We start from the raw sequence: 14,445 nt of genomic DNA, 5'->3' as shown, positions 1-14,445 counted from the left end.
CCAGAGTGTGCCCCCAAAACCTAGTGAAAATATCCCCATGCATACTTACCAACATTTGAAACACTTCAAGCCAGTTCTGCCCAAGATTGCCACCAGCAAACATAGAGACGCCCCTTTCTATACAAATTAAAATACATCCCACCACTTTCTGGTCCGGTCTGCAAAAAATCAGAACTGTTAGCAAGTATGCCCTCATGTCGCCCACAAAGTTAATCACAATCTGCCCCCCATTAGTCACAGCTCTCCCTCCCAAGCTTCAATATCTACCCCCTGTTCATTTCCTTTTCTTATGCTTTCCTGCTCATCATTGACATTCGCTTGTCCTGGCCCTGAAGGAACATGATCTATGGACCGCTACAACTTTTAGGTATTGTTTGCTACCCACTGTACTATCCATAGTCTTTGTAATAAGTCATTTCTGTTTTTTTTCTGCATCTGGGCATTGTGTTCCCTCTGTTTGTACAGTTTGGAATATTATTGGAGCGAACATACTTTTGTGTTTTCTCTTTTCATTCCCAGCACATACACCGAGAGCAAATCTAAAATGAAAATATGTTGTTTATCTCAGTTCAATAAACAACAATGGCTTCCTTTGTCAAAAGTCTTGTGTTATGACATAGTTTTAATTGACTCTTGAGCGTTAACCTGTAGGGAAATCATGAATTTGATAAACACATATTTATGCCATTAGAGCATAAACTCCGTATGGCCTTAAATATATGAGACATTATTCTACTGAATAAACATAGTCATGTCTGTTGACACTTTTAACAAAGTTACAAAATAAAACCCATATATTACAGGGGGAAACGTTAAAATATGGCATATATTTATACTCCAAATTTCTATTTTTCCAGATATAAAGCAGAAATATTTGTTGTAAAAAATATAAATACAAAAATGAAATACATTTTTAATTCCTGTGCAAAATTTAAGATGATTTTCATGGTCCTTATACTAAGTCGCATTCCATTAAATTAATTAAAGAGACTCTCCAAAGCCAATGGTATGTTTTCTACTTGTCTGATATTTATGCCTATAAAAGTTGGTTGTCCCAATTGGACAACTCTTATCTATAGCCCTATGACAGCATATGGACATCATATAGGGGTCTCCCTCTCTGAATTAACTTGTATTACCCAGTGTGGAGAGCTGCTACAAAGAACATTTTCCACTCTGGAGGAGTTGGCATGGCCTTGTAATATATACTTAATATGAATGGGTGCCATGTAACACTGCATTTCTGAATGAATGTCCAACCGCTCACATCTCACCCTGGCAATAATAGCGGATCACTGGACATTAAAACAACTGGGGGTATGGGGGGCACATAGCATAATACTCCTTTTGAGCACTCAGGAGGTGCTGGTTCTCATTAAAGAGATACATCTGGTATGGAGTCTTACAGGCAATTCTCCATGGGGAAAAAAAAATATGCAAGTTATTTCTCCTCCAGGAGAAGTAAAATAATCTCACTAGTGCCCCCTATTGGAGGTAGTTTCCCTGTAAGTCAATGTCCGACCCATAGAAGAGCCTTAAAAGAGGACAAGGAATTTTAGCCAAGCCAGAGTCTCCTCCACCCCTACTGATGAAGGACCAAAACCTAAACCAGCTGTCTATAGATGGGTTTCTCTTCCTTTTAGAGACTTTGACTTGGCTAAAAGCCCTGTGAAAATGCTCATGTGATAGGGCAGAATCATCGCTTCTTGCATTGAAGAATTAGTCTTCGTTCATATCTGCGTCAGGGTTCCGTTCAGGCGTTCCGTTTGAGCTTTCCGTCAGGGGAACCCATGAACGGAACCCTGACTGAAACAAACGAAAACCATAGGTTTCCCTTTGCATCACCATTGATTTCAATGGTGTCGGATTCAATGCAAATGGTTTCCGTTTGTCTCCATTGTGCAAGGCTTCCGTCGTTTTGACATAAGCAATACCGCAGTCGACGGCGCTATTCATTCCATCAAAACAACGGAACCCTTGCAAAACAGAGACAAACGGAAACCATTTGCATTGATTCCGACACCATTGAAATCAATGGTGATACAAACAGAAACCTACGGTTTCCATTTGTTTCAGTCAGGGTTCCGTTCATGGGTTCCCCTGACGGAAAGCTCAAACGGAACCCATGAACGGAGCCCGGATGCAGATGTAAATGAAGCCTAAATCACATTTTTTAATGGATATCTTGAAGTGCCATGATTTATATGGATTTTATATATTGTAGACCCCTGATCAAGGTTAAGGAGGCTCTGTCACCAGATTATCAAATTCCTATCTCCAATTGAATGTGATCGGCACTGCAATGTACATAACAGCAAAGTTGTTTTTTAAAAAAAAACGATAATTTTTGCCCAAGTTATGAGCAATTTTATATTTATGCAAATGAGCTTTTCAATGGACAACTGGGCGTGTTTTCTCGTTTTACCAACTGGGAGTGTATTGGGTTTTTACCAACTGGGCGTGTATTGTGTTTTTACCAACTGGGCGTTGTCAATAGAAGTGTATGGCGCTGACAAATCAGCGTCATACACTTCTCATCATTCCCACCCAGCTTCTTTCACTGCAGACACACAGCGTGACGTCACCCACAGGTCCTTCAACCTTGGCGTCGGACAGAGAAGATACATGGGCTCCAGCCGTCTGAGAGGGTAATATGCTCGTCTCTAGGGAGTTTACTATGCTTACCTGCACACGGTGATGCTGCTGCAGATTCAACTGTACTCTCTCGAACGCCTGGAGCCGATGTGTCTTCTCTCGTCCGACGCCAAGGTTGAAGGACCTGTGGGTGACCTCATCGTTCCCACCCAGCTTCTGTCACTGCAGACACACAGTGTGACGTCACCCACAGGTCCTTCAACCTTGGCGTCGGAAGAGAGAAGACACATCGGCTCCAGGCGTCCGAGAGAGTACAATTGAATCTGCAGCAGCATCACCGTGTGCAGGTAAGCAAAGTAAACTCCCTAGAGACGAGCATATTACCCTCTCGGACGGCTGGAGCCCATGTATCTTCTCTGTCCGACGCCAAGGTTGAAGGACCTGTGGGTGACGTTACGCTGTGTGTCTGCAGTGAAAGAAGCTGGGTGGGAACGATGAGAAGTGTATGACGCTGATTTGTCAGCATCATACACTTCTAGTCACAACGCCCAGTTGGTAAAAACCCAATACACACCCAGTTGGTAAAACGAGAAAACACGCCCAGTTGTCCATTGAAAAGCTCATTTGCATAAATATAAAATTGCTCATAACGTGGGCAAAAATGATCGTTTTTCAAAAAAAACAAAAACTTTTCTGTTATCTACATTGCAGCGCCAATCACATTCAATAGGAGATAGGGATTTGATAATCTGGTGACAGAGCCTCTTTAAGGTCGCTGGCACCCACAAGCATATATTTGAGGTGCTGCTCTATATATATATATATATATATATATATATATGCAGTGTAACTTCTGTTTAGAATAAGTAGAGAAATAAACACAAATCTTTTCAAAATCAATATGTAAAGACTGAGAAATTTCTGATTAAAATTCTTTGCAGACATCGAGCATATGACCCGGAGCTCCCATGATCAATATTTCTACACATCAACTAAATCACTTGTACAGTATTATTAAAGTACCTTCAACCTCACTGTAATATACTCATTCGAGGGCAATGCTGTGGCAGAACTGGGAGGGGTCAGACATGTAACACCATAATGTAGAAGTCTTATTGTCATGAGACTGTCCTTGATATACGGGAGGCCTTCCTCAAGAACATGGTGAAAGATATTAAAAGAAAGCCTTGTGGCAATTAAGATGGGATTTACACTGCAAGATAAAAGGGATTTCTCATTGTATTACGATGTATACGTTTATTTATTTATTTTTATATTGATGCATCTACGAAACCTCCAACCGCTACTTAGCTGAAAATCTATGGTGAATACAAAAGGTTTATAAAGTGCATCTGCTGAGAGAATAGGCCTGAATAACATTTTACATATTACCAGCCAATTTGCATAGTATTTTACATTCTCTCTAGACCTCTGTGAGCTGCTCGTACGGCGTGAAAAATGTCTAACTACCACATAATTTATAGACTCAGAGTAAAGGGTGGATCCCTTGATAGAATGGTGAGAACAAGGTATAGATGACACACAAGGAAATGTAACCATAATCATTGCCCCCTAATGTTCACAATGGTCCCTCATGGCATCCTTTCCTTTTATCCTAATATTGGTTTCATTGTATTTGATGATGATGAGATCACATATCGCTTTGCAGTCAATCATTGTAGTGTTTGTGGATTGACCCACATGCTTGAAATTGTGGTTTGACACTCACCAACATCATGATTATAGTAACAGTGATCTGAAAAGATCTTAAAGAGGACCTGTCACTTCTCCTGACAAATCCATTTGAGCAAATAATTATTGTCCCCATTCAATAACAATTCTGGAACATATTTTATTAGAACTCTACGTTCTGCCGTTCTTCTGTTATTTCTCCTTGAATTTTGTGAATAAATTGACAGCTGGGTGTTACCAGTTGGGGGTGTGTCCCTACACAGGCTGACACTGTCCAATCAGAGTGACAGAGTGAGACTATGTAGGGACGCGCACCTTTGACAAGCGGAATGGTGACACCCAGTTGTCAATTTATTCATGCATTTCTAGGAGGAATGGCACAATGCAGAGTTCTAAGAAATTATGTTCCAGAATTGTTATTCCAAGTATTTGCTAAGGTACAGATGTCAGGGGAGGTGACAGATCCTCTTTAAAGGGGTCTTCCCATAAAGGATCACTGGGGATCAACCACAGGAACCCCCACGATCACTGGAAGGATGGCCCCGAGTCCTCACCACCCTGGGCTGTTTCAATCAGTGCCATAAACTTTTAATGTATTATGTTATATATTCAGCACTTTTTGACTTTATTATATATTTTTTAGCACACACTAAGAAACATCAGCTACTGGCACCATTGATGGTAAAAGGGCAATGATTAAATATCTTTTTATGTGATGAGATTTTCTCGAATACAGACTCACCTCCCCCTGTGGTAGTACCACTGGCTAGCCACTGGGGTGCTCTTTCCCCTTCGCATTTCAGCATGCGTCGTGCGCATGCCCGTTGCATCACAGTTCTGTTTGTGGCACCCTATAATAAACATTGGTGCTTGAGTGCCAAAAGTAAGGTAAAGGCGCAGCTAGTTTGGCTCTGCGCAAGCACCATAAATCAACGGCGTTGTTGGCCACTGAATGCCACGTGACCTTGTTTGGTTACTATATAAAATGAGCAGGGAAAGTAGCAACCTACTCCTCGAGGAAGCATATACATGAAACACATGTTGGGGCACCTTATAGTGTGAGCAGACTCCACACGGGTTAGATCCTTTTCTCCTGTTCATTTATTATTGAAGCTTTTTTCATAACCTCTGATTACAATGACTATATGTTAGGAACATGGTGTTCCTGGGTGATCAATGGACTTGACTTTGTAATTTTGACATTGTAACAAATATTTGGGCCAGGAACCCTAATATTTATTCATACTGTCTAATTTGTTGGAGGTCCTTATTTGAATGTCTCATGTTTAATATTTTAATTATTGGTATAAAGTTTGGGCATTTTTATAAGAGTTTATGACTCCACTTTTCTTCTATAGATAGAATTTTTTTTTAATCTGTGACTAGGTCTTGACTATGGGGAAGACTTTAAAGAGGCTCTGTCACCAGATTATAAGTGCCCTATCACCTACATAATGTGATTGGCGCTGTAATGTAGATAAACGATCATTTTTGACCAAGTTATAAACACTTTAGATTCATGCTAATTAAATTCATAATAGACAACTGGGCGTGTTTTTACTTTTTACCAACTGGGCATTGTGAAAAGAAGTGTATGACGCTGACCAATCAGTGACCAATCAGTGACCAATCAGCGTCATACACTTCTCATTGTTCCAGCCCAGCTTCTTTCAATGCACAATCACACTGGGCTGGAACAATGAGTAGTGTATGACGCTGATTGGTCACTGATTGGTCCCTGATTGGTCAGCGTCATACACTCCTCTGTACAACGCCCAGTTGGTAAAAAGTAAAAACACGCCCAGTTGTCTATTAAGAAACGAATTAGCATAAATCAAAAATTGTTCATAACTTTGTCAAAAATGATCGTTTTTCAAAATAAAAACCACTGCTGTTATCGACATTACAGCGCCGATCACATTATGTAGGAGATAGAGCATTTATAATCTGGTGACAGAGCCTCTTTAAGTACATAAACATGATATGTCAAGTCCTGTTTTTTATATACTGTCCTCTGAAATAAAGTATGATTACAGATAGAGAAAAAAAATAGGGCTTACAATGTGCAAGAATGACCCCCCACTCACATCAAGAAGGGCAGGAAATTGTAGTTATATGGGGATATTATTGAGGAGTAAGGTCCTGGCAGGGCTGTACTAAGATATCTCCTATTACAATTTCTGCAAAAAATCAGTGGAGGTCACAGCCTGCAACAAAAGCATGTCATACAAAGTTTCTCTAAATTAAAATAGTAGTTTTATTACATACCCTGTTTTTTGTTTTTTTTATAATCACCGAAACATTGCCTTAACTAATCCTATATAGAAAGCAATTACTCCTAGTAGCTAGTCAGAGCACTGCTCATACTATGCAAGCTGCATTGGAAATATGAAAGACGCTAAGTATTTTGTCTGCACTAGTTTTAGACATGGCGCACATGGTCCCCCCTTTATTATTTGTAACATATATTCTATTTTGTTTAGTACTATTAAAAGACACAATTATTATAATAAAACATGCAGTAAATGTGTCAAATACAAAGTAGCGGAAAAAAAAATCCCTAAATGAAAACTAGAAAAGTTCCACTGTCATAATCTCGTGACCTTCTCCTTCATTAATTCATTGAATCCAAGTCAGCTTCCTCCTCAGGCTATTCATTGTCTCCAGAACATATGTTCTAAACGCTGTCTATTCCAGTAGACTATTTGCCATTGTTCCACATGGACTCATAAGCGAGATAAATTACAATTTAACAAGTCCGTATCGAAATCAAACACAAATTGGGTGACATTCAATGTATGTATATCCTTGAGTGTAGACTCATTTAATTCACAATGACATTTTTGTATAATTATTAAGCAAATAGAAATAGGGAGAAGAATACAAATAATTGGAAAATGTAAAATTGACTCCTATGCTGTTAAAGGGGTATTACTGTTTCAGCAAGTAAGGTTTTTTATTTGTATAATGAAAAATTATGCCACTTTCTAATATACTTTCTGTGTCAATTGCGTACAAGATCTCTGCTTGCTGTCATTCAACAGCTTCATTGTAACAGCGGATAAAAATCTGTCCTGATCATGTGATGAACACACGGGTGCAGGACTGAATACAGGTGCAGTACAGTTATCAGTACTCTTTGCTGAGCCGTGCATTTGGGTTTCCATCACATGACCAGGACAGATGTTTATCTTGCGTAATATTGGCCCTTGAAGTGAATCTCCACCTTTTTACACCATATTGCTATTAGGTCCAAGCTTCTGTGCTGATTAATTTTTCAATATATTTTTATACGGGTTACAGCTCTATTTTTCTGATCCAGAGCTCCAAATCTCCTTCATACAAATAAAGTTACAGCCACCACTAGAGGGAGCTTACTGCATACTGTTAGACATTAAACTCAACAATAATACTGTATCCAGTAAGCTCCCCCTAGTGGTGGCTGCAGGCAGCCATGATTTTCATATTTAACTCTGTGCCTACTGTATGCTGGGGATTTGGAGCTCTGTATTAGAAAAAAACAGAGCTCCAACCACTAGAAAGATATATTCAGAAATAATAAGCACCGTTGAATTTAAATATAACATGATGATAAAATGTGGCCTTATAATTATTTAAACAATAAGCTAGTAAAGCTAGAGATAAAAAAAAAAATCAGCATTTGATTTGTCAGTGTCAGGAGTCTATTTATTACTTTTCGAGGGCATAAGTAAAGCCCCAGTTTAGTTGAACCTTGACCAATCGGATTTGACTAGGCTGAAATACTCTGCTCTGCAGTTTTATTTCGAGTTCTCTGATTGGCTACAGATTTTTCAATCCTACCTGCTCTAATCTGAGCAGTCATTTATGTGGCATTTGCCTTAAAGAATGATGGAGACATTTTCTCTGATTCTGATCAATTGCAATACAAATATACAACGGAGCCTGTAATTAATATAATATAAGTAGTGTTTAGTATAAGCAAACAGCAAAAAATACCCTGTAATATTAATAAGAATAAATTTAAAAGTCCAAAAAATGCTCCGTGTATAGGACAGGTGTTATATTCATGTAGCTTTTGCCAGAAATATATAAAGTTAATGCAGGGAATTTGTCACTATGTGGTTTTAAAGTCTCCTCTATGTTGAGTGAATGGATACGGGAAATATTCAGATACGCAGGATGAAGACTGCACTTGTGACCGGCACTCCTCATTTACCTTGCTCTTAGATAATTGTCATTTAGTGATTGTATGCGGTTGTCACATTTATGACAAGATCTCAATGAATGGCTTGCCTGTTATTCCTGGGTAGCGGTAAAAGCGGATGACATATTTTTGGTGTAAATTACGGTTTTGGCCTGGGGGGAATATGTACTTAGCAGTCAAATATGCCAAGGCTGATCTAGTCAGTAGTCACACTAGGCACATGGTATTTGCAAGCCATCGCGCCTCACAAAACAGAATTTGGCTTTGTGCAGTCCTTCAAGGTGCAGAGAGAAAACAAGGGACTCCTTAAGATGTATAACACTTTAACATAGCATTACCATCGTTTACACAGATAGCTGGACCAGTTCCATTGTTTCTAGTCCTAACTGTGAGGAATTCCTTTTTAAAGGTCCCGCAGGAAATACATCAAAGATTCAGTCTTGTAACGTCCGAGAAGAGCAGGCTTTCCCGTATATGAAACCATCACTTCTTAGAACTTCAAAAACATGGACCCCCTCAGCAAATAAACAGAGGCGCATTTTACTGAAGAAGAGACCACATCTCAAGAAAAAATGGACACAACATAAAGATACTCAGAAACAAAGGCAAAACGGTAGTTATGGCTAGTAGCACAGTTGTTGTTTCCTTATAATATCATCATAGCAGGTTATATATTATATGATATTAAATATAAACTCCACCCGATACATAATTCCACCATAACTTTGTTAGATCAACCTTGGAATACTTAAGCCTTAGCAGGGTTGTCCATCTTAATTGACTTTTGGAAAACGGATTAATAATGCATGCAGAAATGGGGAATGACATGGCTTGTCCTAGAAACATAGATAGGGTGAGGGCATATGTCGGGGTTCTGGGTGTCAAGGGGTACCAACAAGCCACTCTACCTTAGCTAGGTTATTTAAATACAGGTATAGGGCAGCACACTGAATCCTTTAACCGGAAGGCCTAGCTACGACTCTGCCTTTGTCCCTTTGTGCTATCACCACAGTGCAAATCTTAAAGGGGTTTTCTGGGACTTTGATATTGATGACCTATCCTTGAGGGTCCAACTAATCAGCTGATTGAAGGGGTCGTGTTGCCCTGGGGAACGCCGGGTCCCCTTTTATGGTTTACCAGGCACAGCGGCATGAATTTTGTAGTGGCGGTGCCTGGTACTGCAGCTCACTGCTGTTCAGTCCTATTCAAGTAAAAGGGACTGAGCTGGAATAACAGGCACAGCCATTACCAAATGTATGGAGCTGTGTCTGGCAAAGAATAAAGGGGACCCGGCGCTCCTCAGGGCACCGCAGCCCTTTCAATCAGCTAATTGGTAGGGGTGCTGAGATTTGAACCTCCACCAATCTTCTACTTACCTGTAAGAAGGGCAGTCTTTCTGCCAGTTTTGGAGCAGAATGAGGCTGGGCATCTGGTAGGATATCTTGAGTACTTTGCAATGTGCAATGTTGTATATTGTTTTGTATTGTATTTACCCGTTGCCTTGTGGGCATAGTTAATATCTATTGCCTAGTGACTGTGGCATTATATAATACAGTTCTGGTATTCTGTGTATAAATACTATAAGTCCAACTGGCAGGGACAACTATAGAACAGAGGCAGTTCCTGATAACAACATTACAGCGTCTACCTAGCCCAGTCCTATTGCTAGATGCCAAAAATGTTTATCTCCCTGAAAGAGGATATGCTATCACTTTATGCTTGGTGGGGGTCCGATCCCTAGGACCTCACCGATCCTAAGAATGGTGGGGCTGCAGCGTTAATTTAGGTCTACATCTGCTTCTAAGTTTTCCCTGCTCATCGGCGCCCGCTGTGCAGGAAAAAATAATGATCGTGGGGGTTCCAAAGGTAGGATCCCCATTATCATAAAGTCATGGCATATCCAAGCCATCACTTTAAAAGATGAGGTGACCCATTTAACCGTGTCACATGATTACTTTTGGCCAATCAGTCAAGGTCGGTGTTTTTTGTTTTTTTTTACATACAGTGCACATACTGTAAACAGGCCATAAAAGTTAGCTGAACGCACCAAGTTCAACCAAATTGGCAGACAATCTTATGTGCATGGGGGGCTCCTGACTGTCTTTTGACACTTCTAGCATTGACTTATCTCTCCATCCAAAATATCAAGCATGCTCGGATAAATTTGTAGAGATAAACATCGGCCGAATGAGCATTGGGCCGACAGATGTCTCATGTATATGTCCATCATTTTGTTGGGGGAGGGGGAATATTCTGTAGATACAGTAGCACATATTAGATTACGACATTATTTCACCATCAATAAGAGATCTTTCTGGTGGCATATTTTCTTTTAAAATAAAACATTATTATGTTGTTTTTATTATAAATTATAATATATGTCTATAATATATGTCCCCAATATGATACTAAATCAGCAATGTGCAACTAAAAAAATAAATATCTGACACGTAAAGTATACAGATAAAAAAGAGCTGAGATGGCAGATTACATTGGGAGATAATGCAGTACATTTACTACGGAAAGCCACAGGGAATGCATCATAATACTGTGTCAAAAGAAAAACAGCTCTGCTACATCTGTACCTTGCACCTCTGTGTGTCAGAGCCTAAAAAGGCAAAAAAAAATTCTCATATTTCATTTTTTTGATGCAGTCAGGACTAAATCGCAGCCATTATTTACCTGGAAGAGGCTGTGAGACGAACACCTAAAGTTACATTTTAATCTATTTTTATTTTTTTTTAAATAATGATTTGACAGTCGGCCCATTAATCCAGTCCTACTTTTTATTCTGGGCAGTAGCCTACATCTGAATTGTAAGTCTTCCCAGCCAATTTAACCCTTAGGCCAACGTGTTTTATTTCACTTATTGCATTGTTAATAGATTTTCTCCATTTGCGTGAGACATTGTGAATGATGTGTTGAGCCCTTTCTTATGCTAAAACACAGGTTCCCGCGGTCCACCTTTAAGTAGATAGCTTTTAAAAACTGCTGGAGTTTCTACCTCTTGACAACATCCCAGCTGTAGACTAGCAATCGCAATCCTCACGTGGCAGTTTTAATTATCGGCACTGGCGATACCATCAGTAAGTGTGTAATTACGTGTCACTTTCCTGGCTGTTGGGTATGAAAAGTAGAACTGGTGCGATGATGATTGTTGAAGCTGTAGACTCATATTTAAACAATTCAGAATGTGTAACTGGCGGTGTCATTAAACAGAGAGAGTCTGACCCCAGCTGTCACTTACTCTTTCATGTAAAATTATTTTTTCTTCCTTCCCGTGCTGTCTGTCAAAAGAGCTTCACGGTCTGAAACGGGACTTGTAATGGGGGTACGAAACCAGGAGTACAGAAGTGCTGCTATCCCTCAACTCCCGCTGAGATCCATCTTTTAGCCTAAATAAATACTACTGCGGAGATGGCAAATAAACCTTGGACATCGCAGGAAATGATATAGACTTATGCTGATGAATAAATACAGATTGAATATCAAACTGAAATCTTAGCCTTAGAAAAACATGAATACATTTACAGCCATTTCCATAAACTTAATGAAAAAATGGCTTCATTCTGATGTGTTCAAGAAATTGAAAAGCTGGATTTTTATTGGCCGAAAAAGGGACACCTGGAAATACTATGGGAAATAAATGACATTTGGATTATGATTTATTATGTTAAAATTTGTTGTAATATGTAATGGAAATAATAATAATAATAATAATAATAATAATAATAATTTATAACCTACCTATACCATTATACATATTATTATTATTATTATTATTATTATATTATGCCTGAGTAGTAAGTAATAATAATGATAAAAAATAATAATAATATAAATATTATTATTATTATTATTTTTATTATTATTACTAACTACTCAGGAATAATATTTATATAGAATATTTTGAAATTTATTAACATACAATAATATGAATTAGTATAAATTCCATTATTGGAATTATAATAATTTTATTAATAATAATACTATTAAATATACAGTAATTAAAAATGCTGCTACTAATAACAGTTTTTATTTCTTGTTGTTTATATAGTGCCAACATATTCCTGTAGCGCTGTATAGAGATTGTCACCATTCACATCACTTCCTGTTGCCAATGGGGCTCACAATCTAATTTCGTCACATACTAGAAACAATTTCATAAGAAGACAATTTACCTATCAGCACAGTATGTTTTTGAAATGTAGGAGTAAATCCTTACAAACATGAGGAGAATTTACGAACTCCCTGCAGATGTTGCTTTTGAGGGATTTCTAGAAATCAGCATTAATCAGACCTGACAAAATGTGGATTATCAAATATTCTGGATTATTGGACGGTCATTGAAAAGAATATAAAGTTTACCAGTAAGGATTGAGAACTTCCTAATAAACAGTCCAAAATAAAAAGTTGACTTTAAATTGTTGATAATCTCGGTTTTTTAAACAGAGGAAACTCGTAATTGTCTGTCTCTGGTTCTGTTTTATGAGATTTTTTGATCATGTAGTTCTGTGCTGGACTATCAGATTCTAGATCAAAGGAATTTTACAACAATAATAATAATAATGATAATAATTCAAATAAAATGTATATAATTGATATTATTTTTATTATTATTATTTGTATTATTAATAACAATAATAATAATAACAATAATAACAATAATAACAATAATAATAACAATAATAATAATAATAATACAAATAATAATATATTAATTAGATTTTTTTTCCCGCATGATTTCTCTGGCAATTATGTGTTATTAAGTGGTGTTAGTAAGTAAGGTGTTTTACTTTATTTGTCAGGCAAATAGCATGTAATATAGTAGCAATGATTTTATATTTACTTTCTATGGAATGTATTAAGTACTAGTAAGTAAAGTTTGTGACATTTTTGGGGGAGAAATAGTTACAACACAGAAATGTTTCCATGTTGACGCTTATGTAAATAGAAGTGATGACATATTGCTATAACCCCCCGAGGGGGTGCGGTGCTTTCCGGAGGACAAGGAATCCTTCTGAATTTCTTGCAACTCAGCAAACCTGATGGACCCCATTTTAAGTCAAGCGCCGGTAATATGAGGTATGCGGGCACCAGCAGTACATCGTGGTTTACGTTATAAATGGAAACCGTGATGTAAGTGTCCACAGAGCCTTAGGCCGTGTACCCACGGGACAGATAGGCTGCGTAAAAACCACGCAGCGTATTCGACCTGGAACCCGCAGTACATTCCGTCCGAAAACTGCACCACATTGTGGTGTGTTTGTTCGAACAGAATTTCCACTGTGGAAAAACCATGGAAAAACCGCTCATACTTACGTAGCCCATTGTTATGGCGACGCGTCCCTCCTGCACAGTCTGGTCCGGCCACCCTGGATACTGCTGCAGCCTGTGATCGGCTGCAGCGGCGGTCACATTGGACGCAACGTCATCCCAGGAGGCTGTCCCTATGACGTCATTCAGGCCGGCCTCCTGGGATGATGTATCATCCCATGTGACCACCGCTGGAGCCTGTGATTGGCTGTAGCAGTCATATAGGATGCAACATCATCCCAAGTGGCCGGACTGCAGGAAGAAGAAGAAGGAGGGCGTTCTGGGTAAGTATGATTTTTTTTCCCCGTAGTTGTGATTTTTGCGGTGCAATCACTGCAAATACGCTGCAAAAGTTGCAACACTTGGCTTTCTGTTGTAGATTTTGCATCCCCATTGAATTCAATGGGGAAAACCAGCAATGGGAAATCAATAAAAACGCAGCATAAATTGACATGCTGTGGAATTAAATATTGATATTTCTTTCCGCAGCGTGGGCATGAGCTTTTCTGAGTCTCTTCCACTTTGCTGCTACTGTAAATGCTGCAGAATTTCCGCACAGAATTTAGTTGCTGAAATTCCGCAGTGTTTACGCTATGTGGGACCTGGCCCTAGATATTTTTGTTTTACTTTGCTTTTATGATAACACATGACAATTC

General features: G+C 38.7%; 1 long non-coding RNA gene across 2 annotated transcripts in view; it reads left to right on the top strand.

Annotated features, from left to right (window-relative positions):
- Window positions 1-12,897, top strand: part of LOC142663624 (uncharacterized) — a 68,491-nt gene extending 55,594 nt beyond the window's left edge. The window contains exons 1-2 of one of the 2 annotated variants that reach the window (XR_012851122.1): window positions 8,887-9,086; window positions 12,531-12,897. This is a non-coding gene — a long non-coding RNA (uncharacterized LOC142663624). Of the gene's footprint in view, window positions 1-8,886; window positions 9,087-12,530 lie in introns of those variants that run through there. The other variant, XR_012851121.1, reaches the window with a different exon arrangement.
- The last annotated feature ends 1,548 nt before the right edge of the window (window positions 12,898-14,445 follow it).

The sequence above is a fragment of the Rhinoderma darwinii genome, chromosome 11 (genome assembly GCF_050947455.1).
Source record: "Rhinoderma darwinii isolate aRhiDar2 chromosome 11, aRhiDar2.hap1, whole genome shotgun sequence".
NCBI classification, from domain to species: domain Eukaryota; kingdom Metazoa; phylum Chordata; class Amphibia; order Anura; family Rhinodermatidae; genus Rhinoderma; species Rhinoderma darwinii.
Note: the sequence above shows the minus strand (reverse complement) of the source record. Positions and strands in the feature narration are given on the sequence as shown.